This window comes from Ischnura elegans, chromosome 11 (assembly GCF_921293095.1).
Source record: "Ischnura elegans chromosome 11, ioIscEleg1.1, whole genome shotgun sequence".
Lineage (NCBI taxonomy): Eukaryota > Metazoa > Arthropoda > Insecta > Odonata > Coenagrionidae > Ischnura > Ischnura elegans.
The window spans coordinates 54,223,035-54,250,713 of NC_060256.1; the positions used below are offsets into that span (position 1 = coordinate 54,223,035).

Consider the following 27,679-nt stretch of genomic DNA (forward strand, 5'->3'; position numbering starts at 1 on the left):
TTTTCGCATTTTTCAATGTAATGAGTGTAGTGTTGTGGTTGCGTTAGCAGAAACTTATATACTAAACAATGGATGATATTTGATTGAGATAGTCATTAATACATGATGTAAAAGAATGAGTTTGCAACTAGCCCTCTTTTAAATATTTTTTCGTTTGTTTGTTTTGCAAAGAAATATTCCTAATCTAATTTATTATTTTTTGTTTTCATTGCTATTCATTAGATGTTTGCTTATTTTGATTCATATTCTTATTTTTAATTATTTTATTTTTTCTCATTTTTCGTGGGCAATGAGTAACATAGTACAATAACAGTAAAATTTCTTTGGCAGTTTTACGCACGTTCTTGCACAATCCGACGTGTGTACGAAGGCGCAAAAAAAATTGCGTCGTGTAAAGCGCTGAATTGCTAGAACACATGCGAGAATGCGTGGACGTGAGATGGCAAAAAGCCCGTTCTAATTTCGTTCATGCATTCGCTCAATTCCACGTCATTTTATAAATTAATGCAGTTCTAACCTGCGCAACTCCGTTCCCCGTGTAAAACGGCCTTTAAGCTAGAAGAAGGAAAGCCATTGGATAGAAGAGCTACTTGATGAGGCAGTATGTATGCAGTAGGAACTGTAGGGTCATAGTTCCAGATATTTGTACTTTGTCTTTTCCTTTAATATTGTGTGTTTGTACGATTGAGTCTGTTCCTTGGTTAAGTATCCGCACCATCGCTGCCGCCAGATCTCTCGATTTAATGGACGTAAATGGGCGTCTTGGTGAAACAGCTCGAGGTTCCATTGGCAGTCATGGCGTTGCGGCTCTCACGAAACCTCTTACTCCGATCACAGAGGTCAACTCCCCGGCGGACATGTTCAGGAGCGGAACGGAAACCATTAGAGTCTAGTAAAGGACTCGGACAACGATGAAAACCGAACCGCCTCCTTTCTCTCGTCTTCCTCGAGCATTGATGTCTCCGGAGATCGTTGAAATCTCCGACGAGAGGGAGGGAGCCACCGCTGTGGTCGTGGCATTCCTTAATGGGAGGTAGGTCGCCACGCATGACAAAATACTGTCGCTCTATTTGAGTGGCTTCACATCGCTCCCCTATACACCTCACGGGAGTTTGGATCAGGATGAGTTTAATTCAAGATTTACTGCGTTACATACTGTAAGGTTTCTCGCACTGCTACAACGAAGGCTCATTCACAAGAACTCCTCTAATTTGGCATGGCTTGGAGTAACTTTAATTAGCGGGGATGTGGAGTTCAGAATATGAGAAGGGATTCTGCTAGTTTATTACAACGCAAAGTTCAACTTTCGCCGAAACCTTATAAAACAATACATATAACTTGTACGCTGCATATATCTACTGCAGATATGAAGGCAATTGGACCGTGGCAGAGGGATTAGTTGTAAATAGCTCAGCATTCTCTTCTCTTTGCAATAATAAGGAATATACTTACATATATTCTTATCGATCTTCTTCTCTTCTCCTTCCTTCCAGGATTAGGCTACTAAGCTTGTTCCGGCTCCTCATTACCATCTTTTTCTTGGTCTTCCTATACTTTTTTGCCAAATGGTTGATATTCCAATGCTTATTTTGGAATCCTTACAGAGACTACATATCCATAATATTGATAAATACTTAAAGTCATTGAAGTTGATTTCGTAATTCTACATCTTGATGTAGATAATCCCATGCCAGCTACCTCTTGTGTTGTGGTATCGTGTGACTAATCACTGGTATGCAGCATTAAATAGGTACGCCGTAAGTGCCGTATATTGCTATCAAAAAAATAGCAATACGTACACATTTGTGTTGGTGGTGTTAGTTCTTGTGTTTAGTTTTTCTGTTTTCCAAATTCGTGCATTTGAAGAACGCTGCTACCACTTTGAAATTACACAAATCAAGTGTTTCTACACTCCCTCTAACTCAGTTCAGTGATTATTTCCAGACTTCCCTTTTGTTTAATTGCCAACTATGGAGAGCGAATGTGAAGCATAAAAGAAAGCTATAATAAACGGTTATAGTTTTTATACTTACTCTATGGTAATAACTAATATCGTGAGAAGTGTTGATCCATTATTTAAGTTCACGGCTCCAGGACATTTCAGTGCACTATAAAACTCGACGTTTAAGAAGGTTGCAGTTCACAGCCTAATGAAAGGCGTAAACATTTTTAAGAGTACCGTAGTCGTTAGAGCTGAAAGGAGCAAAAATTTGGGTAGCAAAAAATTTTACCCCTGGGGGGACTCGAACCCCAATCCCCGGTTTAGGAGACCGATGCCTTATCCATTAGGCCACAGGGGCTTCGTGATATTTCTGGCATTCGGTACGAGATTTAAACCTCTTCAAACGAGGGAGGGGGCCCGAAGAGAGAACCCTCATTTGCACTAACATTAACCGAGATAATATCGACATTTTTCAAGATACCACTTCGTATGTACACGATATCCCGCTAGTAGGGCGTTAGCGCGTGGTGCGAATTTTTTCCCCAATCTGTACTCGGGTACATCTAGATCTAAATTTTCCCCTGCAATCCACTTACTGAGGTGTTTGGCAGGGGTTGAACCATCTTGGCACCAGAGTATTAAAATGTACTTTCACTAACATGCACTAAGCGTCATGTACGCTAGAGTAGGAAGAGAAGTGGACCTATGACACTACCCTGAGGGACGCTAGAAGTAACTCTAACCTCGGGCAGTATTCTGTAACTCCAAACCGATCGGTGCGGCACCGATTCGTCGGGTGCGACGTCACACCGACTCCCGGTTAGAAGTCGTGCGATTCTGTACGAACCCGATCGGTGCGGCACCGACGAGAGGACGGGAGATCGTCGGTAGCCGTACCAACAGCAAAAAGGTGTCGATACGACCACCGACTAGTGGGTTTCATGAACTCCCCGGTGCGCATTGTACGTTTTATTTTGTTTTTACCTCATCACCGAGTAAATAATGAGGTTTTCTGCAATGTTATCTTTTTCTGCCCCTTCGAATACGCCTCTATAATTCACTGTGTCATTCTCTATACTAATTACCTTGACAGAAATATAAGATAATGGTTAATAAACATGAGGTTTGCTAACATATAATGACTTTCTCTCATTTATGTTACCACTTAAGTGAAATTTCACTCGCTGGTAATAGGCTTTATTTCTCTCTATCATCATTTATTTGCTCCTTTGACATAAAAAAGATATTTTTGATTAAATATGAGTTTTGCCGCAATGTTATCACTTTATATCACCCTGAATAGGCGACTGTTATTTCGAATAAGTTCAACAGATTCAGGCTTCAATTGGTGGAAGTTAGACATATTTAAGTAAATGAAAGGTCGTAGCACTTTTCCACAAGAATTCTTCCACGACCTTTCATTTACTTAAATAAGACTGTTATTTCACTCAATCATCAATTTGGCGTTTCTCTCGGCATAGAAATAAGATCTTTTCATTTAAGTATGAAGTTTTTCACAACGGTATCAGTTTCTTTCATTTGTAATAGGCAACTATATTTCATTTCATCGTCAGCCATTGATTACCTTGACGATAAAAGAAGATATTTGTTAATAAGTATGAGGTTTACCGCAATATCATCATTTTCTCTCACTTGGAATGCGCAACTTATACCTATGTATTTCACCCAATCACAATTTATTTACTTCCTCGTCATTACACTTCTTTTAATTACACCCAGCTCCATATTTTTATAACAATTTCCTAACTTGTTCCTCTAATATGACATTTACATTTGCTTCTGAATCCTACGTTCACGTTCCATGATATGTTATTTTCGTCTGCTACGTTGCCAATGGCATAACCTTCCGTTGATAACATTTACACGGAACTTACTTAATGACAACTATATTACCAAATCATGAATAAATAGCATTATACGGAACCAATATTTAAAAAAAGAAACTACGATCTCAAGGATAGTTTCAATAATTCATTCCAGCAACAACAATCTCCATCACATACAAACTTTATTGTGATGATGTAATATTGTTTCCTTCGATTCTGTAGGTACAGCATTACTACCACACATTATATAAGCATTGTTAACAACTTATCCAATATCGATTATCTTAATCTAGCAATAAGTCGTAATATCCGCAAATAAAAAGATTGAGAATGACGACAACAAACTGTGCCAATGAGTCTTCACTTGTTTTTACCCTTCTCATTGGTGGAGACACGTTAGATGACTTCTAACTTCGGATATATTCGGATTTTCCCTGTTTGTGAAGGAGAGGGAACCGTACCGACTGGTTTGATACCGACGACCATACTGAATCGCTGAATTTGCCGTCGTCGGTATGGAAACCGTCGTCGGTACGGAATGATGTGCTGTCGGTGGGCTGGGAAGGGAAACCGACCGGTGCGGTACAGACGAAATACAGAATACGGCCCCTCGTTGGATTCTGTCTAAAACTTCTCTTTGCACGCGATCGCTCAAAACGCGACCTTGTCTTATAAGTGTACTGAAATTAAATCAAAATCTCGCAACTTCAAGTGCCTAAAATTAGCAATCAGAAATGACGATCCATCAATGGGATAGTTTTTATTTTGGATTAAGTATTCTATATTAATTAATATTTTGGATTAAGTATTTAAACTCGAATGGGAGTCTATGTCGGACCGTAGATTGAAAAATAGACTAAACTTTTTAGATAAATTCAAGAGCAGTGTCTTTTCTGACGAAGTTAACCATATCTTACGGACGCCAACATACTACGGAATATCAGATCACATAAATAAAATAAGAGAGATAGATTGTAGAACAGACAGATTCCGAATGTCATTTTTTCCACGATCAATAAGAGATTTTAACGGCAGCAATAGAACTCGTAAATAGATTGCATGACTTGTAGTGTAGCCTACTAGCCTATGTAAAAATTAATGCATGTTTCTCAATTCAATTTTTATTTCTAACAGCATATAGTAGTATAGTTTGTTAGCATACGGGACGTTTTTTGGACGGTGTGGTGAGCATGTGGGACTCAAAATGCATTCTGCATGCTGGTGATTGATCACCCCCTGCCAAACACCCTAGAGGTGGCTCGCAGGGTATTATGTAGATGTAGATAGATATTAAGGAAATGGATTCGAGAAAGGAGACGTTGTGAGATTCACTCTTCCAGAGAGCGATAAAAGATTATAGCAAAAATCTTATTGGTTCCTTAGTTTCATTTTTCTTTGATAGCCTGTTCTGGTAATAGAGATGGAAGATTATGGAGCGGCCTTTGTCCTCCCCCATCTGTTGCCTTGACCTCCCCCTTGTGATGGTGGAAGGAGTGATGACGTAAGCATCTTCTTCTTCGTCAAGGTCGTGGCTGCCCTGGGGCCCCAATACCGCGCAGCTCATCCCTCTTATGCATCTCTCTTGGGGCAGACGGAATATTTCAGGGCAATTCTGCTGATAACCACGAGGGGCTGAACGTTGGCGTTTTCTATGCTCCGAAATCTCAAATCTTTTTTTTCCACGATCAACAAGAGATTATAACGGCAGCGATAAAACTCATAAATATATTAGATGACTTGTAGTGAAGCCTGCAACCTATGTAAAACTTAATACATGTTTCTTGATTTTATTATTATTTCTAACAGCATATGGTAGAATAATTTGTTAATATGCGTGACGTGTTTTATTTGACGGGTTTTTGGACCGTGTGGTGTGCATGTGGGAGTCCTATTGCATGCTGGCGATTGATCACCCCCTGCCAAACTCCTTAGAGGTGGCTCGCAGAGTGTTATGTAGATGTAGAAACAGCACTCATTCATGTAGAATTTTAGTCTTTACCGGCTTGTATTTTGAAGGAATAGTTCTCGGTTTTCCCACCGAGTGTGGTTTTGGGTAATTTATCTCAACGTTTCGACGAATAAAAATGCCGAACAGAAATTGGCTCCAGATTCTCTCCCTATCGACGATGGGTAACCTGTGGGAAACCCAAGAATTATTCATTCAGCATTCATCCATATATCATGAATGTGCTTTCTCTTGGGTAGGTCCTTAGTAATAGTTACTCCTAAATATTTAACCAACTCTACATTAAAGACTTAATGGTTGGAAAAGAATTCCTATTTCCGAAAGTTCTTTAGCTTGAAACGTAGGCTTTCGCAGCGAGATTCAATAGTGTCAACGGCTTTCCGGGACTCCCGCGGCTGCTCCCGAAAGCCGTTGGCTCTAACGAAAATTCGTTACTATGCATTTGTTAGGATTTAACACTAAATTCCAAGTATCGCACAAATCGTTTAAAGCATTTAGGTCTATCTTAAACGCAATTCTGTCGGACTCAGTGTTTATATATCTCTCTATAGCACTGCATTGTCCGCGAAAAGTCGAGTTTTAACTAGATAAAATTGTAGTGATATACTAAGTATACAAAAGGAATTATAAGTGACCGATAAAACCTCTCTTTCATTGCCAAGGTACCCTCGGATCCTTGACCTGATCCGTACTATAATATTTCAGCCGACGTTGAACTTTGAGCCCGACTCAAATCCTGTGTGTCTGATGTGATGGAATTATTCGTTTTTGTACATTGCTAAGTGCCCCCACGATACCTGTTCGACCGGGCGAAGAATTCGTTCCTTCGGGCAGGGACAGGTTAGGAAGGAAACTGCCCGCTCACGGAATTCCTCGTCTCCCGAGAGAGATATCGACTGCAAGGTGAGGGGTCAGTGACCTTGGATTGACCTCATTGTCAATGAGATAAGCGGCATAGTCAAAAGCATATTCAATCGGTCCGTACATGTAAATGATACAAAATATATCGTTCAGTCCACTTAATTTTAATTTCACAAACTCAACTAGGTACACGTGTTTCGATTGGATTGCAATCATAATACGGAACTCCCGGAAAAAGTTGACTTTATTCGTACTTGTAGAGCATGCCTATTCATCAGGAAACATTTTAAAGGCCCGAATTCCTACGGTAAACTTTTAAAGACCTTAACATCAGACTTATGATCGGGGTAGATCTTAAAAGTTTTTGTCAACGAGAACCTCATTCACCCTGATTTAAAACCTTAGTTCTTGTTATTGTTTCAGCATAGCTCTACTTTAAATTTTCGGTACGTAATGTTCGATAATACTTTTAATCCATTTCCTCCGAACCGATAAGAGAATATTATAGCTGTTATCGAATACGAGGGCGGTTTTTTTCAGCCTCCAATCGCTCATCTAAAACACCATACAACCGCAATTGCACGTCCTCCGTACCACAGCCTACAGTCATTTCTAATCGTAAGTTGTTAGTTTAAGGTTAGTAGCCATCTCATTAAGTCCACTGCCTCATTTGATTCTCCCGCTAAGTGTTCACTGCGGAACGACAGCCAGAAAACTCTCCGAATGGCTTCAGCATTGACATGTTTTGACCTCAATGCCAATAAAATAGAATTTTTCTTTAATGCAACGTGGCTAGAGTGTGAAACAGTATGAAACATTACGCCCATTCCCATTCAAAACAAAAGAAGAGACATGTTGACTTCTGGAAGTGTTCTGATCCATGACAACACCCATCAGGGGCGCAGCTAAGAATTAAGGCTAGGGGGGATTTTAGGCGCAAATAATACTTAGGGGTGTGGGGTATTGCAAGCCCGCCAGGGTAAGCGGGATTTGCGGGGGCCTTCCTCCAGAAAAATTGTAAGATTAATGGTTCAAAATGGCGAATTCTACGGATTTCTGACAGATATTTGATTAGTCCTAACTCTATCATATAAGTAATCCCAATCAAATTAAGTAAAATGGATTAAACTTAAATATTTCTCTAAGCTCTGGGGGGGGGGGGGTGTTAATCCCCCAAAACCCCCCCTCGCTGCGCCACTGACACCCATCATCTCATCGCTGATGCAGCCCAACTGCTCATTGCACAATTTCAATGGGTCATTTTAGATCACCCGCCGTGCAGTATCGACATCGTGCCGTGTGACTTCCATCTTTACGCTGGAATGAAGATTTGGCTAAGAGGAAAGCATTTTCAAACGGGCGATGAGCTTCAGGCCAAAAGCAAAATTCATAGGAAGTCATTGGCGGCAACATCCTATGAAGAAAGTATGGTAAAGATTGTCCACAGGCACGACCAATTCCTCAATCGCCAAGCAATTATGTCGAAAGTACACCACAAATGTATTCAACTTTTAGCAGTTAAATAATTTTAATCAATCACTTCGTCTTCTGTTCCTGATTAAGAATAGAATAGAATAGATATTTATTATGCTCTGGGAAAAAACCCAATAGGAGGTTGAAAAATTACGGCCCTTATACATACGTCTTTTTTTTAATTCTCAGAAATGAAACTATTTTCACGGCTTCCTCTCCCTTAAAAGTACCAGCTAATACCACTTATTACAATATAGGCACTATTTTCAATGGGACATTTTTGATCACCCGCCGTGCAATGCCAACCTAGTACCGTGTAACTTCCAGAAATGGAACTATTTTCACGAGTATTTCTTCGTTAAAAGTACCAGCTTATACCACTTATTACAGTATAGGCACTATTTATGCATGTTAGCGAAATAATTCGCTTTCATTATAGAATTAACCTTGTGTTCTTCCTCAGTATTTTTATTATTTATACAGCGCGTTTCAACGCTGGGGAAGTGGGCGAGTGACGCAACTAATTTTATTGATCGAGAAATCGTTGATATCTCTAATATTACTGGGAAATAATTACCTTTTAAATCTCTTTGTTTAGCATTCCATTTCCTTTTCTTATTCCCAAAATCACGTCTACCAAAGTACGACGGTAAACAATATTTTTCACATTATCTGAGAAAAACTTGTCTCCGAATTTGCTGTAAAAATTTAGCCTATATTTTTCTCTACGCTCCGATTCGAGAGACTAATCACCGCAGGCGGCGCTGGAGGAGCTGACGTAATTTACCAATATGGCCGACGCATCGAAGATAGTGATGTGATGAAAACGTGGGTGTTATAGGATGAATCGTCGAGCCACTACGAAAAAAAAAGAATTTCGTTGTTTTGTGGAGGAATTTCGATTACAAGGGGTAACTTAAGGCAGCAATAAATATTCAGGAAGTAATAAATAATAGCTGAAATATCAGCTAGCATCTCACGGTGATTACTCAAAGGGTTCCTGATGACTATAAATGCGTGACTCCAATGAAAAATACTATGCTTAGCAGGGTAAATAAGGAAAAGTATAGTACGTTGGTCACCTTAAACTTACAAGCCACCGTCTCAGTAAATGGTGAATTATAGCAATGAATGGCAACTAAAAAGCTTTACATAAATATGAAGGCTTAAAATATATTATTACGACGTTATGATATCTTAATGCCAACAAAATAATTCAGAAAATATCCTACAATGCCACTGATTTTTCAACACGATTGATTTCCTATGTTTGTTATCCTTGGAGCTCTATTTCCGAATTCGGCCGATAGCTGGAGTCACACTTGTCTGGATTCTCGAAATTGAATTCTGACTTCTTGCAGCCTAAACTGTCTATCGTATTGGAAACGCTGCACATTTTATCGTTTTCATATTAAGATCTACATCTACATAATACCCTGCGAGCCAACTCCAGGGTATCAATCACCAACGTGCAGCATCCAAGAGGACAGCCACATGCACACCGCACGGTCATAGAAATATTACGCATAATAGCAAAAAATACGTGCATATTCATGCAAATGCCAATCTTGGCAATGGTTAGTAATTACAATAGTCATTAATCCATGCAATGCCAGAACGATGGAAGAAATATTAAAAGCATGCAATGAGTCGTCCTAGCGAGTGACGCCACTAATTCAAATAATTGAGACAGCGTTGCTATCTTTAAAGGAGATAATGAGGTATTTACGACTGATGAATATGAATCGTGGATTCATCTTGGCTAATGGTTCCATGCAGCGTGGCGTGATGCCAAGTTGCTCATTGCCCTGGCACATCCTCATCACGGTGGTATTCACTTAACCGCCTCGATCTTGCTACCGGTGTTATTAACCGCCGACCCCCGCGTACGCATTTCCCCGGAACTCGCTCAAAACGTCTTGCGGCACGTGGATTCTATATCCCTATTGTTCTCTCGCTAATGGCCCTGCCTTCTCTGAGACCTCTTGATGGCGTCTCGCTGTTCGCAAGCGCTAGTGTAATTTTATGCCGTCTCAGATATTTTCGTGCGCTGCGGGTCGCGTCCTTCAGCCGTTATCTCGGCAAGATGTGTCAGTGCAGTTAAGTGATCTCAATATTAGTTTGAACTGAATGCTTGTGCATTTTAGTTTGCGCTTGTTTGCATTTCATCTATTTATTAAAGTATTCTACCGAATCTCATTGTAATTAAGTGATTCCAATTTTAGTTTGTTCTAAAACACTGATCTGAATGCTTGTGGATACATTTTAGTTTTCGTTCGTTTACCATTTTAGTTATTTAATAAAGTATTCTACCGATTAAAGTAGGTTTGCATGGAGTATTTGAGAGGTATCATGGCAGTCTTCCCTCCAATCGTGGACTTCCCTCTTCAATTCATAATAAGGCCTACTCTTTTTTATTCTATCCAAAAATCCTGTTCACTTCCTTGCTCTCCTTCGTTTACCTAACATTCTACCCTCTAACACTGTAATGAAAATGAAAGAGCAGGAGCAATTTCCACAATTTTACATTTATTGATACGACCGGTTTCGCTTTTCAGCATCATCAGGTCCTGATGATGCTGAAAAGCGAAACCGGTCGTATCAATAAATGTAAAATTGTGGAAATTGCTCCTGCTCTTTCATTTTCATTATGTCACGTTTCCACTCCATCTCGCCTGAAACCTCAGACTATACTCTAACACTGTTTTCAACATCCCCATTCCGCTAAGTACTCGCTCCATCCATAACTTCTGTCTCCTCCGTATCTCATCTAGAAACAGCCTGTCTTCCCCTACCATTTCCAGCACTTCGTCGTTCCTCCTCCTTTCCGTCCTATTTACTTTCTCCATGCTTCTCCACACCTACATCTCTAACGCCTCCATTCTTCTCTTGTCCTCTTTATTTGCTCTAAATCAATGGTGCCTTTCTATCTCGAGCTTGGTTTACTTACTTTACAGATTAATATTTTTACTAGGTTCATTTAAAAACATAATTATACTGTAAAGGCCGTTTTTCACGGGGCACGGAATTGCGCAGGTTAGAACTGCATTAATTTCTAAAATGGCGTGGTATTGCGCGAATGCATGAACGAAGTTAGAACAGGGGCTATTTTGCCGTCTCGCATCCACGCATTCTCGCATGTGTTCTAGCAATTCACCGCTTTACACGACGCAATTTGGATTGCGCCTTCGCACGTTCGTCAGGTTTCGCAATTCCGTGTACCGTGTAAAACGGCCTTAACAGAATGTCGAAATATGCGTGCCTTCGATGAAATATGGACAGACAGTGTCGGTTGGTGATATCTTCAATCTATCATTAATCAAATGAAATCTTCATTGAGGTTTAAAATGATATTATGAATTAAATTTTTTGCAAATCAAATAATGAAGATAAATTATGTTTCGTAATTGGATAGAATGTTAAATCGTTCTTTTATTTCATAAATTATATATTTTACTTCCGTACGTGCTATATCATAAATTACCAACAGATATTTTGTTTTTGCACGCCTTTTTGAATCTAGTTATTGCTCTTTTTTTCTATTTTGAATGACATATTCACACTCTATCTTTTATGAAAATCTCATCGCATGAGTTGCGACAGGCATTTTATTCCCCTTGCCTAATTTTCGGTAGTTATAGTTGAGAATTAGAACTCCCGCGGGTAAATATCCTCATTGAAACAATAGACATATTTCTCACATTATCTCCGAGACATTTGGCCTAGTTAGTATGCACATACAGCATTCGTTTGTGAATTCCCCTTGTAAGGAAATTTTGTTTTCGTAGTCAATACTGGGCAGAGAAACAATGCTCAAGAATAAGGAAGGAACGTATTCCATCGCAATCTTACAGCAAATGATTTGTTCCAATTGCTTTAGTAATGAGAGATTTCGCATCGCAATATATTTGTGTTAGTTAATTGTAACTCTGAAAATTTCTTTCATGATTCATCATTATAGAAATTAGTATTTATTTTTCCGTAATAAAATTGCATATGGTTGATAAGTGTTTCTATGGATCAGCATATTTTGTACAGTACCTGCTACTAAAAGTTGATCGTAAAAAACTTGCACTGTTTTCAATTTAACAGAGGAAGGTGAAGAAGTTTCTCAGCTGAGAGCAAATCCTTTTGCGTGTTTAGCATGTATTATCCCATAATTTCATTCATAATGATGCCAATCGACTTAAATTGCATGTAAAATTTTCAAACGAATTATGGGCTTGCCGAATTCCATATTTATATCACAGCACCACCGAGAAATTTTCATAATTTGGCGTGAAAGATGTTTTCTGCAGAAAATCACTGCTAAATCAGTTCTTACTTGGCTCCATCATTAAATCCATCTTCATGCCGTTAATGGACAGCATTTCTTGTGATTTTTTAAGTATTTCTGCCGTTAATGCATCTATATTGAGTACTTATACGATTCGGAACGTAGTATTTGGTATCGATATGTGCAGATTTTAGCGAGTCTACGAATTACTTGTCTACGTAAGGTGCTGGATCATCAGTTCTCATCACAAGTGTCTGGAAAGCGCAATTTGACCAATTTCTACCCACACGGATGGGTATAAATTCGGGTTTATAGTCATGTTTTTTCATATTTGGGCTTCTAACTCAACCACGATGGAAGTTCTTCCATGTCCAAAAATGGTGTGAACGTATTTTACTGGCTGACGTAACTCCATGAATGTTGATGCTATAGGGAACTGAGACTTTCAATATTGGCGCCTAAATATAACTGATAATTTCAAGCTTAACTGAGTGAAACTTATTCGTAATTACGCCTTAAGTTACACTCTTACAAAGGTAATAACTCTCCTGTGATTGAAACGGGACAGGAAGTTCCTCGGTAGAAAAACTGAAGGAAATTTTACCTTCACTGATTCCCCACTGTTTCTTCACAATTTTAATTTCTCCTGAATATCCTTCTCAAGAATTTTATCAGGGAAAATTTTCCATATTGAGTTAAAATTAGTCACACCGTCCTCGGATCTCTCATGCATTATTTCCTGCCTTTTTTTATTTAGCTTCCTTCCAATTTGTACCATGGCGTGGCCATCGTTAAATTCAGAATGCCGTTAAATTTATGGCGTGCCATATCCCGAAGAAAGTTGTTTGTTTTGTTATCGCGGTTGTTAGACAAAGTAAATCCGTGGCGGATGATGCAAAATGACATTGCCGAGACACTAACCTTCCGGACGCTCGTCGTAATTCTTTTGTCGCCGGCACGGTGATGTTTTTTTCCCTTCCTACTCGTTTCGCAGCGAGGGATTCGCGACAACAGACGAGATGTGGAGTTGGGTGTGGAGGAGGCTTGAGAGATATCGGGTGGGCGTGGAAGGGTGGGATGAGGAGTGTGTAGGAAGTGGGGGAGAAGGAAAGAGGGGGTGGAGGTAGTGCTTCAGTAGAGGCCGTTGCCTCCTCCTACTTGCTGTATATCGCATCCGTAACGCTATAACACAACAATGAGGGCTGATGGAGATTCGTTTCCCATGTTATTCTCAATATTTTTTTTACTATATATTTATTCGCTGACCTCGGTGGCGGCTTGGTAAAGTCTTTGACTGCTATGCAAGAGGTCGCGAGTTCGAGTCCCGCCTCGGGAGGTTCCCCCTATCCAGGGCATGGACATACGTGTACGTTTAATTTTTATGGTAAAAACCCCGGTGTAAAAGGCCATTGGTGCTGTTGGCTGTTTTCGGTGGCACAGGAACAAATAAGCTGCCCGTTGCGTTGTTGCCAAAACATAAAAAATTGCGCTCTCCTAACTGTTATGATTTCTTTCAGTGCTCAAGAATATTATACATTACTGGTTGAATCTCTTTTCCATAAATTAAAGATTACAAGTAAAAAAAGTTAGGTTATTTTCCTGTTCTAACACTGCTTAATTGACCTAATATCGTTATGGTTTAGCCATTATTGAATTTGACTCAAAATTAAACCGCGAAGCATATTTGAAATGTCCTTGCCAAAATTGGCACTCATTGGACTTTTCATGGAAATAATTCCAACGTTTATGTTCCAATAGCTTAGTAGTCAACATTGTTTCTAGCGCCGAGTGATAATATCAAGGTTTATAAAATTTGATAATGGTACCAGTAGGTGCGTGCTGGACAAGGTGCGTAAAGAGAGGTACCTTGTTGATGAGAGATGGAGTATATGGAAGGTTTGGGTAGAGCGAGTGTTAAGCGGGGAAGGGGATGCTGAAAACGGTGTTCAAAGATAGAATGTTGAGTTAGCTTTAGAATGTTGATTTAGCTTTGGAGGGAAAGGAAGGGAATACGATTTTTAAATATGACGAAAGCCTTCCTTCCAGAAAATAACGTGAATTACAATTTTGTGAGAGTTTAAGTTAAAGTTTTTTTATTTAATTTAAGTTAAAAAAATACAAACTCCCGACATGCAGAGCCTATTTTGTGTAGTCCTAGTCAAGCTATCCTACAGCTTAACTATTGCGTGTGTGTTGTGTTACGGTCCCTTATTATACGGGGAAAAACGACATCTTAAATGCATCGGTTCTGCAGTTTGTTTACCCAAACTTATCCATGTTATCACTGCTACCATAATGATTAGGCTTTCTAAATGTATTTTGAACATCAAATACTGAAAGTACTCTGATGAATTTAAAATTAAGCTGGCGAAAACATAGGCGCGTGGTAGTTACGTGGAAGTTATCCATGTCTTACGAACGCCAACATAATACGGAAGATCAGATCATATAAATAAAATAAGAGGGATAGACTGTACCAACATAATACGGAAGATCAGATCATATAAATAAAATAAGAGGGATAGACTGTAGAACATATAGATTCGAGATTTCGTTTTTTCCACGATAGAGAAGAGACTATAACGGCAGGTTAAGACTTTTGATGTAGCCTACTAACTTATGTATTCCATAATGTATGTATCTGAATTTTTCTAGTATTTATAACAGCCTGTTTTCTGTGTCCTAGCTTTATTGGCAGATTGCCTTCATAAGTATTTGACAAGTTTTGCCTTTGCATGAATGTGGAAGTATCCTGCGGACGCTGGCGTTGCAACTAATTTTAACACTTTTCATATCGAAATAACTTAATTTTGTCAAAGAAATATATTGTAAATTCATGATTTTTCAATATTTTGCGTAATTTTATGAAGGAAAATATTGCGTTTTTACATTTCGGGGGGAGGAGTCCGGACCCCCCCGGACACACCCCCTGGCTACGCCACTGTATGTAGATGTAGATGAAATTACCCTGGCCAGAATGTCGGTTTCGTGAATGTGGCGTAAGAGGAGGGATAGTGCGGAGACCGGAGTGTTGAGGAGTTTCTTTCGTAGCGTTGGTGAGGAGGAAGTCCTCCTCTCTCTCTACGCATCCTCAATGCGAGTGGGGATCAGTGGCCGTGAAGGAAGGAAACAGCCTGCTCGGCTGCGGTGTGGGTGCGACCATGGGGTGGGAATTCATTCCTCCCCCACCACACCCTCTTGTTCGCCGGGGAGAACGCCTTGCGAAAATGCGGACGGAATTTGCATGCGGCTATCGTCTTCCGCTTCCTTAATACTCCCTCTTGCGTTTGCTTTGGTCACTCTGAACATGGTGGGTGAGGAGATGGACAGCTTCTTGATGAGATGCGGAGAAGGTATAAGGTATGGATGGATCGAGTAGTGAGCGAGGAAAGGATGTTGAAAACAGTGTTAGAGGGTAGAATGTTTGGTATACGAGGGAGAGGAAGGAAGGGAATAGGATTTCTAGATAGAAAGATAGGAAAAAAGCCTTACTGTGAATTGAAGAAGGAAGTCAATGAAGGGATATGTTGGGGAAACGAAGGAGAGGAAGAAAGAGAATAGTTTTTTTAAGGCAGAATTAAAGGGAATAAGATCGAAAAATTGAAGTTGACCGACATATTTCCATCACTACTTCAAATGTTAGGCCCATATATCCTTTTCAATGTTTTATTTTCAAATGTTATTGTTACAACATTCTCTCCCCGCTAAGTACTCGCTTCATCCATACCTTCTGTCTCCTCCGTATCTCTTCCAGAAGCGGCCTCTCCTCTCCCACCGTGTCAAGCACTTTGTCGTTCCTTCTCCATCCACCTCACCTTATAGATTTTCCATTATTTCGTGCTTTACGCGAAAATGATTTTCATACATGTGGAAAAATTAGCTATTATCAAGTCATGACAACCTTTCTTCTATTTTCAAATCTACGACCGGTATACTCTCAAACTCAGTGGCGTAACTATAGATATTGCTTTGGGGGGGTTTAGGGGGCTTTGGTAGGGGTGAGGGGGGTTAGTGGGGGATGCCCCTCCAGGAAACTGCGAGTTCAGGAAAATTTTTGAAAAATAACATGCCTAAAAATGCATTTTACATCATTTTGAATCTTAAAATTTAACTTTAAGCAGGTGCAGTTATTATACATTAAATCCAGACAAAATTTTAAATATTTTTTTGATTTCTCCGAGGCTTTAGGGGGGGATACATCCCCTCATATCCCCCATAGTTACGCCACGGCTCGAACTATTCTTGGCTGTTGGTCGAGTGAGCAGAGGGCGTTATCTCACTTCCCTCCCTCTCTGCCCCGCACCTTACCTTACTAGTGCCCCGCGGTAGGAGGCGATTATATGGAAATGGAGGCGTCGGAAAAAAACTAGACACACGATTCTCTTGCGCGGGTCATGTCACGGTGGCTGTCGCGCCACTCGTTAAAGTTTCCGTGAATCGTACTTGGCATGCATTACGGTGTCTCGTGCTGCCCCTTTTTTCTTGTTGTGAATTTGATACTCCACCGAATTCACGTGGTAGAGACATGTACTATTAAACCTCTCTTAAGCTACCACTGAACGGGTTGAAGAAAAGTCGCCTCTGCGAGAGGTGAATATAGAAGAGAGATGTATGGTTTTCCGGAATAAGTATTGATAAAATGGGACACTAAATAAATTTCTACATAAACCTTGCTTGAAACTTTTGCAAAAGCTTCATGATTTTAATTATTATCAAAGTATTCTACCGATTAGGGTAGGTTTCCATCTAGTATATGAGAAGTTTTGAGGCAGTATCTTCTCCCTTCATTGACTTCCGTCTTCAATTCAAAATAAGGCCTACTCCCTTTCATTCTGTCTAAAATCCTATTCTCTTCCTTGCTCTCCCTCGTTTACCCAACATTCTGCCCTTTAACACTATTTTCAATGCATCCTCCTCGCTGAGTACTCGCTCCATCCACTCCTTCTGTCTCCTCCGTATCTCATCTAGAAGCTGCCTCTTCTCTACCACCATGTCCAGCAATTCGTCGTTCCTTATCTTCTCCGTCCACTTCACCTTCTACATTTTCCATTCTTTCGTGTTTTACACGAAAATGATTTTAATTTTTGTTGAAAATGTTCTTTCTATTCTGATCCATTCTGTTTTGAAATTCTGACAGTTGATCATCTGTGCACCAGACAACAACATGGATATTAGGGTTCTGTTGTTAGTATAGCCAGTTAGAGATAAATGTTTTAATAGACAGCTGAAGTATATCGTAAATATTGATACTTGTTCATCTTAACAACAAACAACAGCGTGGATATTAGGGTTCCAATTCTAGAATAGTTGGTTGGAGATCAATTTTCCTAATAGAATTATTTATAATCATACTTAACGCATTGAAATATCGTTTGGGAATTATCTTTATCTTTTGTTAGAACTCCCATGTATGGAATGAATCTACCAACTTCTTCGATGGCAATCGCTCCCAAGTGTCGATATGTTGTTCATATAATTCACATTTGGTTCCCACAGTCTGGTAGAAAGTCAACTTGATCTGGCTCTCGAAATGTTTGGATTTATTTTAACCCAATCGAGTGAATAGCCTGCGATTCGCCGGCCTGTATGGATTTTTCATAAGATAAAGAGTCAGCGAATCGCTGGTTGCGTGGTCGTTGTTGCACTTAAATTATTGATAGCTAATGATTTAATATCTTGTCAAAATTCAGATTATGCACGAAAATTACGAAAAGGTTATTTTGTTACATGGAAATATATGAATATTGTCATGAATTTCATATTATATAAAATATATGCTTATTAAGGCTTAAAGAAAAGTAAAAAAGGGATTTAAGTCCGAAATTTCCATGAAAAAAATAAGAGGCGAATAGGTCAAGGATCCTTCTTAAAAATATAATCTTATAATATTCGTATTGATTCTCCCATCTCTCTGGCTTTCTTCTTTACATATTTATTCTCGGCTGAAGGCTCTTTTTCTTGGCCTGTGGGAGGCACGTCAAGCTCTCGCATACGGCCAAGTGCTGCCGTCTTCTCTTCCGGGTGCGACAGACTCGTTCAGTGGGTATGGCACAGCGGCCGAGATTTTTGGTCCAGTCCATCCAGTCCTGGACGACTCCATATGGGGACCTCGTCGGCTGGGTTGCCTTAACGGATTCCCTCTTCGCATCGGATTGTGGGTTACGTGAGCGGGCAGTGCAGCCAACCCTTCGAGTATCGCCTCGAATTTCTCTTTCCTTTGTTTTTTTCTACCTTTGCTTTACTGCCGCTCCATGTTATGTGTACTTTTTCATGCACATGTTGAAATACACAAAAAAACGCTCCAAACGAAGGACGTGGTTTTCTTTTTAAAAAAATAGACATACTATTCCGTCATTGATATATTTAAGGAAATTGTTTCACTGCAGCGTATCGATTGCTAAACTTTTGTATGAGTGGGTTGGAAGCGGAGGGGTACAAGTGATTTTTTTCTCAACAGAGTTAGGTAAAGTTAATTGTTAGAATAAATACACAAAAACCTGGTTGCCAAGGGAAACTAGAGTGTGTCTGTTCTGTGCTGACATCGAGTGGAAAATCAAATGCATTACTAAGTATCTAATTGATCTCGTTTGTTTTCTATACTTAATTTCTGTACCTTACTCTGTATGGAAAAAAGAAAACACTTGTACCCCTTGGCTTCCAACCCACTCCTATTGTTGTGATCTATGGATTTATAATTGATTCAGCCACATTTTATTTTAACATAAAACTATCTCATTTCCTACTTTTTCAATCGTGAGAAAAATCAGAAAGAGTGAAATACTCTACTTTATTTTGACACTCAAAGGAGGAATTAAAGTAACGAGAGGTTCTTTAGCTATAATAATATGATTCACAATGTGGCTTTAGTAATAAAGCACCAAGCCTATAGATTGGATGTACTCAATGTTTGTCCTCTTTTGTGTTGAGAATAAGCTGAAGAGCCTCTTAAGAATGGCGGAGGTTTGGTGTACATGAATCACTCACACAACGGCTATTGCTCATGGCATGAATGCTTTCTCACGGGAGAGGTTAGTAATATGCTCGAAATAGATGAACGGCCTTTAGCATTGACTGGTTCTCAACTCGAGGGCTCGCGCTTACAGTCTGTAAGAAAAGTAAGGCATCCGAGTTTTGAGAAGCTCTATCATCTTAACGAAGCAACCAATTCCAACTCCGCAAAACCATTATAGAGACTGTTTATATTTTCTTTGGGCCATATACTTTAATAAATCCTCTGCCTCGTAGTATTTCTTGTTCTTAAAATTGTCTCATAATGTATCGGTTTTATGTGCACGTTTAAATGACGTTAGCCGAATAATGGGCGCTTAATATTCCCCTTGGTTTTATTTCCTATAACTTACAGGTTTGATGTAAGGAAGCTGTGTCTATTCCTAACTATTTACAGGAAATATATTTATAAAGAAATGGGAAATAACGCTAACTTAGGCTAACGTCGAAACCAAAGGCTATTTTTTTTTTAATTGATTGATCCTGACTTGTGCTGTAGAATTTAATCAATAATCTCATTTTGATAAGAATTCCGGAAGCTCGTTAACTAAGCTGATTGGTTAGAGATGATTTTTTTTTCGAGGAATCCTGATTCCATCCAAGGAAATTTTGGGATCAACAGATTGTAGATTAGTTATAAGAGTTCGCCATATTCTTGGTTATATTTATATTTGATATGTTGGATTGGTTGCGAGACTAAAACGATGGAAAATTACCAATTACATAGGTTATTATGAAGAGGTGGCATTCATTGATTGATTTTTTCGTAGGCTGAATTTTTTATCGTATTAGGAACGCTTAGGTATTTCATTTCAGCCCCTCATCCAGTCCACCTGCTCGCGCTGTTTCAAGACTAAAAAATAAATATATTCTATAGTTATTCCACAATCCTCGAGCGAAAACTTCGTTATATGAGTTTTGCTTTTGTATCTTCGGAAGCGCTATCTTGGTTTGTGAAGAAAGATCTGAGGTTTTCCCGGCGTATGATGATGTTGAAGTTATTTCGGGTTTCCCACCGGATGAGGTTCTCCATCTCTGCCGACGTATCGATGGTCGTGTGGTCCATCGATACGTCGGCAGAGATGGAGAACCTCATCCGGTGGGAAACCCGAAATAACTTCAAAAACGCTATCTTGGTTAATGATTATGCTAACACCTTTTTTAAGCCACGACTTTGAACACAGACAGCAACGACGAGTGGGTTAAGGCCTGTTTACACGGTACATTAACTCGCACGGGTTAATGTCTGAATGTATGAACGCGAGAATGAACGCCAAAATGCACTGTGTAACCACCTAACTTGTGCGAATGCATTCACAGAAAATAGAACCTGTTCTAATTTGGTTCATGTATTCGTACATGTTCCGTTCCGGTCCACAAAAATCATTCATGCAAACGTACATTAACTCGTACGTGTTTATGTATCGTGTAAACAGGCCTTTAGAATCGAAAAATGCTGGCCAAAACCTCAAAAACAATTTTTTTGAGCTAGGAAGTTGAAATTTCGCATACATATTTACAAGTAAATTTAATATAGCTTGCCAAATGTTTTCTTCCTGAGCCTACACGTTAACAATATATTTGAGGTCAAATTTGGACAAATTTAGCGAAAAACAACCACCCTAATTTTTTTTCTAAAAATTGCCAACTTTATCCTCTTGCAGTGGTTTCATGAATAGTTTTTATTGACAAAACTGTTATACCATCTTAGTGAACACTTCTTTTTCTTCCATTTTGAGAGTTTTCAAATATTTTGTTTCATCATTAACCATAGCTATATAACAACGGTTCTGACTTGCTGCATTAAAGGCGTTCACGTTCTTTGGAAATCGTCACATATTCTTTTACGAATAACATAGACGATGTTTTATAATCGTCATGCTTAGAAATCTATGAATGTCAGCGCGGGCACTACATTATAAAAAATAAAATCAAGCAGTTCACAGAAAATGACCATGACTATGTGAGATGAATATTGAAAAATTATAGCTTGTGGATAAAAAAATTACTATAAATCACTTAAATACGAGATCCTTAAGGATAGCCATAATAAAGGCCATGTTCGTGTAAAATGCGTGGCGAAAAAGAAACCGATTACGGAGGGCAAGTTTTGTTGTGTATACAGAGGGTTTGTTATGCCTTAATACGGCGGTATTCTAATATATTTTTAGATGGAAATTTGACTAAATGCTTTAATTTTACTCAGCGACCGGTTCCATTATATTTTTTTTTAATTTTTGCTTCATGTAACTCCTTATCAAAACATTGTTCATAAATGTTCGTTTGTTTTCCTTCTAGAGTTATTTAAACGAAACGTGTTGGAAAGATAATATACTGTACACGGTCGTTCAGTAAAATTAAAGTGTTCACGAAAAATTACCGATAAAATTTAATTTAATGACGCAGCAATCTCATCTTTTGTCGTGCCGCAGGCGCGTTTCTGCTCTACCGGTAAACTATGTTTACCACAAACAGCCAGTTCACATTGCAATAATTTTGGAGCGCATTTGTTTGTGCTGTGTGAGTGGTTTGTTGTTTGTGATAGCGGAAACCTGTATATGAAATTGAGAACATGTCTGGCACAACATTGATAACAGAATGATTAAGTATTTACGCAAATTTTATAATATTTTGTCCTTTTTTAAAGAATTTTATTGTTTTTTTCTTCAGTGTAAAGAGCAATTTTATTATCCATTTAAATGATTCATCGTATATATTTGTATAAAAAGAAACCTCTGCTTTCTTGACAGTGAGGAGTACGGGTGTCCGTAATTGTTTCTTGTGGTATCACATCCATTGTGACTGTCAGCATCCGTGCGACAACCGAAACTAAGGTTTCATGCATTATGTAGAGGATATAGTGAGGTACCCTCGTTTGTGTGGGCGAAGCGACATCTCGGATTCGAAATCGTCGTCAAAGAGTAGGTTTGCGAGGGTGTAGGGTTATAAATCGATGCAGGAATAGAATGGTGAATGCAAATAAGTAGGTGTGCTCTCGCGTAGGCTGATAGCTCGCTCCAGTTGGTCGCAATCCTTGCGGAAGAGAAGGAAATATATATCACTCCACGGATTATGTCCCGTCGTCCTGCTTCATTACATTTGGTAAATACCGGTAATTTATCTCGTTTGATAGCAAGTGTTTTATAGGAAGATAAATTGCGAGATAGTTAAAAATCATGGTGTTTTCCAAAAGTCTGAGGGCTTCTTTAGTACGTTTAATCATTTTTTTTCACGGTGGGACAATGCTGAAAGTGGAGCTATCTTATGTCCACTTCACAGAGCCTACTAGAATGTCAATTTTTAAAAAAATAGGACTGCACAGTTTAGGAATTAACTCCTAAAGGAAAACTATAGGGTGTGTAGTTCGTAGGAAGAGGGAAACTTACTTACTGAATGATTTAAAATGATAAATTGGATGCGGAGTTTAAATGTACTGCAACCTCTACTGGGCATTTTTTTCTTGAATGCAATAAAATGGAAAATAGCATGCTTATTTTGATTCCTCCTTCGCAGTTCTGGTTGAATTTATTATAGCTTTTTTTCAGTGGAGTAAACTGAGCAAAGATTTAAGTTCTCGCGGATTGCCTCCCGGGTCCATTGTTCCATATTATTCCAACGTTTCAACTACCAAAACTGTGCTGTCGTCCTAAAAAATCTATGATTGATTCTTTCTCGCTCAATCGTCTATAAGAACCGTTTCAACGATTGGGAACCGCTGTCTCTATCCACCTTCTTTTGTTCAAGTTTAATTTCAATTGCCTCCTTTTTGACTCTTGTCCCAGAAGCTGTCGACTCGGCACAATTATATCTACATGTACGAGGTATCGTGCCAGCCAACAGCAGGGTGTGTGGCACGGGGTGAATCCGTATTATACTAGCCTAAATCAGAAACGAGCTCCCTTGCCGGACACAGGCTAGGCACTCACGAAAACGACACTCGGTCAGACCAATAACTAGGAGTACGCTAAGGGCACGTATAAATGCTACCATTTAATAAGTAACACTGTTAGTTAGTGATGGAAAACAGAAAAGTTAACGTAAAAAGCGTAAATTCATTCAAAAGTGCATGCAGATTATTATAAATTTGTAAATATTATGCATTTTCTGAATTTGAAAGAATTTTACAAATAAGTGGAAGTCGTGGAAGGTTACTCGGGAATTCCACCGGGTCAGGTCCTCCAACTCCATCTCGGCCGACATTTCGATCTACGAGTTGTCCATCGTCATCAGGGCATGGCAGCATCATGTCCTGATGACGGTGGACAACTTGCGCATCGACACGTCGGCCGAGATGGGGTTGGATGACCTGACCTGGTGGAATTCCCGAGTAACCTTTCACGATTCTATACGCCGGAAAAGCCTGCGATCGTTCTTCAACATAATAAGTCATTAGCTACTCATGGATAGCCTATTTTACCCTGTATTAGTCAAGATATATCCTATAGCTATACTATCGCAGGTATTATAGTCAGGGATGGCTAGCGAAACTAAACGAAAGTCAAAACCAGTAAAATTTCAAAATGTCGTTCCCAGAAACGAAATGTAGAAACGAAACGAAAAGGTGTTAAACCCTAAGAGCTAAATTCAGGGTCGAAACGAAATTGGGGTCAAAACTACTTCGGGTCGAAATTAAACTAAACCTCTGGGACGAAACGAAACTCGAATTACATTTCGCACCGGAGCTGGAGGGACCACGTGCTTCACCTCAGAACAGTTTAGTTTCGACCCACTCCCAGACTCAAAATATGGTTCCTTATTGTTCGCGGAATGAGGCTCTCTCAAAACTATCTTGAACATCAGGCAAATCAAGTACATATCCTACTTGAAATTTCCGCAAAGGATGGATATAACTTTTTCCCTTCAATCGGTTAGACTTTCCCATTCTAACATCCTAATTAATTTAATTACGCTACTGTGTTAATCGTAGAAGTTTTTAACAAATATTGCTGCTCGCCTCTGTGTTCTATTTATATCCGTACCCAGTCCTTTTCCATACTTTACTCTTATAGTTAAATTGACTGACAAACAACACAATGGAGCGTAGTGATAAAACTCTGCGTAATAGTGACTTAATTTATGTGCTTTTTTCCACTAAAATGCCGTCATTCTTCCATATTTTTGCTGGTAAATGAGGAAATGCCTCAGTGGGAGACTCCCACTCCTGCAATGGAAAATAGTCTCACGATGTGTGTATTCGAACTTTACTCCCGCTATTCTTTTGCATCAATTTCTCATTTATTTTCCTTTTCCTCCCACACGATTGCTAATGAAGCGTGTTGTGAAATTTACTATGCAAAAATACTGAGTAGCAGACGAATTAATTATGTTTGTTTCCCGAAAAATCCCTTAAGCTCATTTCCATGTGGCTTCGTATTGATGTTTGAAAATTAAGTAAGGAGATTCCTTTATATGATTGATTTCTAAGTTTTTATTTCACCTTAAACAGCGAATCTCACTAACTAATTCTATTGTGCTCCTGTAGCTTGGCGATAATTACCTTTATCAAATAACACAAATACACTCAGAAAGGGAAGGCAAAATTTTCATGAACCAAACTTGATTATTCCTATTAGTAGTCTACCTCTCCTATTTGAGAGCGAAAAGTGGTGCTCCGTGAACATCAACTTACCCTCAGTGCCGCTAGGCTCAAGTCGTAAATTTTAGCTATTAGGATTTACTATGGATCATATATCATCTCTGAGCAGATATTTCCTCAATCATCCATACGTCTCCTCGATAAACTATGCCGTGGGGGTTTAACTGTAGTATTCTTATGTTTTAACGTGTTTTTTATGAACTGGGCAGGTACGATTGAAGGCTGGGTATCACGGTTTGCGATTCTGTTTAACTTTTGCTCTTCACCCGTGCTTATTTTATTAGTAACCAGCTCCAAGTTCTAATCTTTTTATTGAAGAAATGAAGATTGAAAATTGGTATCTGAATACATAGATAAATGATTCATAATTCATTTATAGATCGCATTTGTTATTAAATTTCATTCATTATTTCTCTTATCCCCGTACTGTGAGGGCTGCAAAAATTGAGTTTTGATGAACGAAAAGATAACACTACTGCAGATTCTGACCTAAGCAGGTAGACGTTTAGTCACGCTCACCTGGAAAACTCGAAGCAGGGTCATATCGTAATATGTCACTTAGAGCACAATTTTTTTTTAAATTCAGTGATGATTCCGCCATGATGATTGTCATTAATTATCTTCTAGGCTGCACCCCAAGCTTGAAAAGATCAAAGCGGAGTAATTCAGTGGAATTTATTCTCTAAGTAATGTTTCACTGAGTCATTTTTAGGGTTTCCTCATTGTTATTTATTTTCAACAGAAATCTATTGTCTTGGAAGCTAAAAGGAACAAGTGATTTTTAGAGACAGAGTTTGGTACATAAATTAGGGAATGAAAACAAAAAAGATCAACCAGATATTTAGCAATGCATTTGATTTTCCACTAGATTTCAGCACAGAACAGAGATACACTCCTATCCATTGGCCACCAAATTATTACGTATTTCTTGTAACGATTTCTGTATCTAACTCTGTTCAGAAGAAATCACTTATACCCTTTGCCTTCTCACCCCTTCAATTATTATTTTTAGATTTCTTCGGAACTCTTCTCGAGAACTTCCTTATTTCTTCCTTTCTTATTGTTTATTTAACGACCATTATTTCACTCTAATTTTTGCTTTTGGGTTCTATCTACAAGCGTAAATTTATCTCGGTCAATGAATTTTGTGATCTTCTTTTCCTATAGCACAGCCCATGGGATTCTTTAAAAGATTTGCGAAATTTATTGCTCCCTGCGTTTCACATTCCGTCAGCGCTCTCGAAATCTCATACCTTGGCGAAGTGAAAACTCCACATAGCTTACGTTTTCGCGCTGTGACTTCGTTCCGCGTTACACAAAAGGCAGAAGGGTTTTAAAAATCTGAGAGTGTATTTGCTTTCAATTTCTCGTTACATATGAGTGAATTTTTAAATGAATTGACTGGATTGTTATTACGCTTCAGTGCCTACTAAGGTGATGCTTTACCTCACTTATTCCAAGTTTCTTGGATAAAGTTTTGCGTGGGCTTATATTATTTCCTGATATCCATGAAGGATGTATCATTCAATTAAACCAGGAAGAAAACCACCCCAATTTGTGTGTAATTCCAATCAATTTTAACAAAAGTGGCAGTTTTACAACTAAAATAGCGAAGACATATTTACTTCACTCGTGTTCAGTATTTTTTATGAGTACCAAAGCATTACAGCCAGTTATTGTTTCGTAAATAAATATAGAGAGTTGTTTCGGGATTAACATGGTGGAAGTTTATCGTATTAGTCTATTAAAAGTTACTGGCAATTTCCCTATGGTACTCAAATAGTTTTTGTGAAAAATTGCCTATTATTTTTAATGAAATAATAAATTATGTCCTTAAAACTAATTGATTTGAATGATATCCCTCACTTTTTGCTTTTACCGGCGTTGGAGGGCGCCGTCCTCAGCAGTGGCAATCGACTGAGTTTCCACTCTACTGTTAGTATACGTGACGTTTTTTGGACGGTGTGATGTGCATGTATGAGTCCAATTGCATGCTGCATGCTGGTGATTGATCACCCCCTGCCAAACACCCTAGAGGTGGCTCGCAGGGTATTATGTAGATGTACTTAAAAATGATAACTCCTTCTTGCTAAGATAAAACTTCTTTAATAACCTCGGATAACCTTAAATAAGTAATTTTAGGAGAAATATTTCCTAAATAATCCAATTAAAATAATAAAGCAATCTTCAACCAAATATCGGATACTTAGGGAATGTGATTCTTCAAGCTGATAATTTTATAATATCACGTTACTTGTACTCCTTAGCCGATAGAGTCTTCACGTGCATATGTTGTGTCTTAATTTATCTTGTGTAAGTGAAACAATTCATTCCTCCTTATATATATTGTATAATCAAGACTTAAAATTGCGTGAGAGCATATAGTGTGCAAATATCGTAATGAGGGCACTCGTATGGAACAAAATAACAAATGCTATGGTTTACTTAATATTAAGAGGGAAGTATCTAAATACTCTAAAGCAGTACAATCAGTGAAAAATTACCGTAGTGCGTGCTATTTTTACAATAAAATGCTTTGGATGCAAAATATATGCAAAATTGGATAATTTTATCCTTGTACTAATTATTCGAAAGCAATTTAATATTTTCCTTTTTTATCATGATTTATTTTTCTCCTTGCAGGTAAGTGCAGAACTTTTGGGCTACCTTTCATCTAGAATTCAAACAGTGAGTCAAAGGTAAGATAAAG

The 27,679-nt window shown here is 38.7% G+C and overlaps 1 protein-coding gene and 1 non-coding gene across 5 annotated transcripts in view; one reads left to right on the forward strand and one right to left on the reverse strand.

Annotated features, from left to right (window-relative positions):
• Positions 1 to 27,679, forward strand: part of LOC124167720 (myosin-VIIa) — a 255,992-nt gene that overhangs the window by 55,831 nt on the left and 172,482 nt on the right. The gene's annotated exons all lie outside the window — the stretch shown is intronic.
• Positions 2,229 to 2,300, reverse strand: Trnar-ccu. The gene has a single exon. It is a non-coding gene; the product is annotated as a tRNA-Arg (tRNA).